Source organism: Corylus avellana, chromosome ca3 (assembly GCF_901000735.1).
Source record: "Corylus avellana chromosome ca3, CavTom2PMs-1.0".
In the NCBI taxonomy this organism is placed as follows: Eukaryota; Viridiplantae; Streptophyta; class Magnoliopsida; order Fagales; family Betulaceae; genus Corylus; species Corylus avellana.
Window position 1 is genome coordinate 13,287,556 of NC_081543.1, and position 5,117 is coordinate 13,292,672.

Below are 5,117 nucleotides of genomic sequence, written 5' to 3' on the forward strand. Positions count from 1 at the left end.
TATAGGACCCATACCTCAAACATCCAAAGCTGCCGGGCATTGCCATAAAATGTGGAAACCTGTTTCCTCCATGAAGCCGCAAATTGGACACTCTGGATCTTGAATTACCTTCCATTTGAGCATATTTTCCCGGGTAGGAAGGATGTCATGACAAGGTCGCCAAAGAACAATTTTTTCAATGTTCAGAATTGCCAAACTCCACAGCTTTTTCCAAACTTCATTGACCCCCCTACTAGGGGAGCCCACACCTAATTCTTTTGCTACAGTTTCCAATTGCATATGGTAAGCACTCTTGACGGAAAAAATTCTGTTTGTAGTGCCTTTCCAAATCAATGTATTCTGCTGGTTCGTGCGGCTAATGGGATGGATTGGATCAATAGGAGCTCCTCCTTGGAAAAAATCTGCTCTAGTAACTCGACATTCCAGCCCCTTCAAATCTTCATCAATTAATTCCCCCACAGTGGCATCCGAATTGAGGATAGTTGTCGGAGAAACCACTCGGAATGTAGACGGATTAGGAATCCACCTATCCTTCCATATTCAAATAGTAGCTTCATTCCCAATACGCCATATGCCATAGTAGTCCTTCCTTCAACACTTCACAAGAGCTATGAATGCTCCTCCATGAAAATGAAGGCCTAGGACTCACCTTGGCATCTAAAATAGACCCATCTGGATAATATTTCCTTTTATAATCTTTGCAACTAGACTCACTACAAAAAAAACACTTTAGGCCGGCGCCCAAAAAACGCCGTGGAAAGGGAAAAAAACGCCGGGAATTGCATTCCCGGCGTTAACACCAAACGCCGGTTTTAACAGTGTCGGCAAAGCTGTTTTCCGGCGCTTTGGGCGACCGCCGGTGAAGAGAATGGAAAAGCCGGCGTCTTCTAATCACGCCGGAGAAGGGTTCTGTGCCGGCGTGATCTGTCAACGCCGGCAGAGGAGGATGCCGGCGTTTTCTGTAAACGCCGGAGAAGAAAGTTCTGCCGGCGTCATCTGTTGACGCCGGCAGAGAAGGATGCGACGGCGTCCACTGTCCACGCCGGCAGAACTTCCTTCTCCGGCGTTTACAGTAGACGCCGGCGAATCCTCATCTGCCGGCGTCAACAGAGAACGCCGGAGAAGGAGCTGTGCCGGCGTCAACAGTGGACGCCGTCACAACTTCATTCTCCGGCGTTATCTGTCGACGCCGGCAGATGAGGATTCGCCGGCGTCTACTGTAAACGCCGGAGAAGGAAGTTCTGCCGGCGTTTGCAAAAGATGCCTGTGCATCCTCCTCTGCCGGCGTCATCTGTGATTCCTCCTCTTCCTTCTCCGGCATTGTCTGCCAGAATTTTTCTGGGCATTTTGCATTTATTTAATTGCTATTTTTTTTTTTTTTTCATCTGTACTCTTTCTCACTAGCCTCACTATTGCCTGCTTGATGAACAAAGACAAACCAACATAAAAATGAATGATAAAGCATAAAGTCGTTCTTTTATTAATGAGTAACTCTTTCATTTAAAAAAGTTAATGAATACAATGCACTCTAGCTATTTAGCCAAAAATTCCAGGAAAACAACAAGCTTCTTGAACACTACTACAACTATACAGATTACAACCAGCAAAGTAACAAACTACATCAGCCAAACCATCACACAGCAAACCAAGCAACCAACAGCATCTCAAACTGCAGCTTACTGTTCAAAAAAAACATCTGACTGCAAAAAAACCTTGCTATACACTTGTTGTCTCAGTAGCAGCAACCATCCAGCATGACCCAATAGTTTTACAGGTGAAGCGGGCTGAGGGTACTGTATTTCAGGAAATGGCATCATTGAGGCCTGAGTTGTTGGCAGTGGAATTGAGCTAGATTTGCCTTTGACCAACTTGCAGAGCCTGTATGTTTTGGGATAAATTGACAATTCAAATTTGACATGAAGGTAACCACATAAATTATTAAACAAAGGGCTTCAGGCAAGAGATTGGTTATGATCTCAAAGCATTTCACCACTAACCAGATAAATATAAAAACATGAGAGCACTTAAATTACTCCAAAGTTGGTCAGCTTTCAAAATCTGATTTGGGCATTGATTTCTAGAATATAAGGTCAAAATAAATATTAACATAAAGAGGAAAAGAGTAATAAGGCTTACAGCATTTTCATTCAAATTGATAACCACAGCTTTCTTTAGACTGCTGTGAAGAAAATGCTCCCCACTATCACTGCAACACACCATGAGTCAGCTCATAATAAACCATGTACATTGAATGACATATAAGCTTTACAAATAATTTGTTCATCTAGATGCTACCACAAGAAAGAAAGAAAAGGAAAGATGCTGCTAATTCCTTATCTCTTTTGTCAGCTCATTACCTGATCAATTTCAACATGCATCAAACACTAGATAATTAATAAAGATACTGAGAAAGGAATTCTTCAAGATATATATATATATATATATATATATATAAAGCAAATGCTGCAGATAATTAATGATATCATCATATCAGTAGTTTCAAAAAGAAGAGAGGAAAAAGGAATGAAGCCAAAGGCAAAGCCCAAGTGCACCTTGATAATGAAGCCATTAGTATATCGTGTGGGTGGGAGAGGAGCATGTACAGGCGGATCTGAGCTTAAAGCTATACAAAACCTTGCAAATATATATATATATAAGCAGGGAATCACAAAGTTGATCAAGTAGGGAAAAAGAGTAAAAGACTTTAGTTAGGCCCCCTACAAACCAAGATCCATGGACAAAGACAAACAAACTTGCATCACAAGTGCATTTTAGAGTACCTCCATGCATAGATGGAGTTAGAACACAACTAAAGAACAAAAAGGCAAACCCTGGAACCAAATTTTTATGATCAAAGATAAATAAATAAATAAAATGGTTTGGATCTATATATAATACAATTTAGTGGGTATTTAAAGGGAGGCAAAACTATATATGAATTTAAGGAAATATCCGAGAAGATATATATATATATCCTGAACAGATTAGATCCAAGCAGGGAAGCACAAAGTTGATCTAGTAGGGAAAAAGAGTAAAAGACTTTAGTTAGGCCCACTACAAACCAAGATCCATGGACAAAGACAAACAAACTTGCATCACAAGTGCATTTTAGAGTACCTCCATACTTGTAGTACATATATTACATGCATAGATGGAGTTAGAAAGCAACTAAAGAACAAAAAGGCAAACCCTGCAACCAAATTTTTATGATCAAAGATAAATAAATAAATAAAATGGTTTGGATCTGTATATAATACAACTTACTGGATATTTAAAGGGAGGCAAATCTATATATGAATTTAAGGAAATATCCGAGAAGATATCAGGAAAATAAAAGGAAATTACTTGAAACTAACAAATTCTTTAGCAATATTTTCCTTCTCGAGTGAGGGAGAGATAAGAAGAGAGATCCATGTGGGGGGTTGCTTACAAAAATTTAACTTCACTTGATGATGGCATAGACAGCATAAATAATCACAGGAATGTAGCCGAAAAGGGTCAGCAACAAACAGATCCAAAACTCCACCTGATGAATCACCCCCCAAATAATTTATTTTATTTTATTTATTTATTTATTTATTTTTTATGAATAAGCAACTTTATAGATCAAAACAAGAACCAATTACACATCAACACCAAAAACAAACCTGGAATAGCTAGAGAAAACCAGACTAACTTCCACCACTCTCTTTTCCCTAAGAGCCTCCCAAATATCATAACTAACATATACTCCATTCCTAGAAGCAGTCCATATGGGATTATCAAAAGATACCAAACTGATTGCAGCAAGTCGAGTTTGAATATCCATCAAAGACATCAAAGAGAAATTACAAAGGAAAAAAAAAACATATTAGAGAGAAATTACCAAATCAATGAAGGTTTTTTTTTAAGAGAATCAGATTTTGCTCCCAACGTCAAGGTTCTTTTTCCATCTCCAAGCAACAAATTTCGTTAACAGCTGAACTATTAGTTGAATTAGTTAAAAACAATAAATAAATAAAAGACCTATCATGACAGCTAAGAAAAAAATAATAATCTTTTTGTCCCGTATCCCATATTTTCCCGGTAACCAAACATATCTTGAAGGAAAAAACCAGTAGATCAAAGCAAACTTACCGGTTCCACCATCTCCGACAATCACAGACTTGATCCTCGTGTAATCAACAATATGTTGGTTCGGCAACCCTACAATACAAAACCAATAAATCAGAATAAAAAAAAAAGACTGGAATAATTCATAAAAAATAAAAAATAAAAGAAAGGAAAGGAAAGAATGGATGGAAGAAAATAGGCTCTATTTGTCGGCATTCGGCAGCTGAAGGATCAAAACCCCCCACTTTTTCCAGATTTTTTCCAGCTGCAAGGTTCCCACTTTTTCCTATGCAACAAGGGTAGAGATTTCGCAGAGAGAGAGAGAGAGAGCGGAAGAGGGAACTGCTGCTGTGAATGAAGGAGATGAGAGGGTGGATTTGCGAAAATTGGGGGGATTTTGAGATGGGCGGGTGAATTAAATTTTCACCCATTTTGGCGGCAAGCGTCAAAAATTTGGGTAAATGTCTATTTTAACCTTTGTTATTATAAAAATATCCTTATATTTCAAGGGTAATTGAATAATATGTGCAATTTAATAACATCACAATAATCATTAAATATTAATATTAAATAATAAAATCCATATATTTCAAGGGTAATTGAATAAATATGTGCAATTTAATAACATCACAATAATAATTAAATATGAATATTAAATAATAAAAGTGAATAATATTAATGCTTAATCATATAATTATTAGATCATGTTATATAAAATCGAAGATTGTACGAATTGTTAGAGATCATATGATAATACTTAGATCATATAATCACATACTTAGGAATTATGATCATTATGACTTTAATATTGATCATATGGTCTTAGATCTTGGACAACATGATCTAATGATTCATATGTAATTAATGATAATACTAAGATGTAATGATTATATTCATATCATATAGTAATTATATAAATCATATAACATATGGTGTTATGAGATTCATATGATCGTACTTAAAAATTTGGATAACTATGAGTCATAATGATCATACTTATCATAGATAATCTTATAAGTCATATG

The 5,117-nt window shown here is 36.9% G+C and overlaps 1 long non-coding RNA gene across 6 annotated transcripts; it reads right to left on the bottom strand.

The window, feature by feature from the left end:
- Positions 1-1,476: 1,476 nt before the first annotated feature.
- LOC132175416 (uncharacterized) lies at positions 1,477-4,513 on the bottom strand. 6 transcript variants are annotated; one of them, XR_009439422.1, is made up of 7 exons: positions 4,117-4,513; positions 3,866-3,958; positions 3,648-3,737; positions 3,431-3,526; positions 2,553-2,623; positions 2,137-2,206; positions 1,477-1,878 (listed from the first exon to the last, which is right to left on the bottom strand). It is a non-coding gene; the product is annotated as an uncharacterized LOC132175416 (long non-coding RNA). The 6 variants fall into 6 exon arrangements; XR_009439426.1 differs by lacking the exon at positions 3,866-3,958 and having other exon boundaries at positions 3,648-3,776; XR_009439425.1 differs by lacking the exon at positions 2,553-2,623.
- Positions 4,514-5,117: the final 604 nt, after the last annotated feature.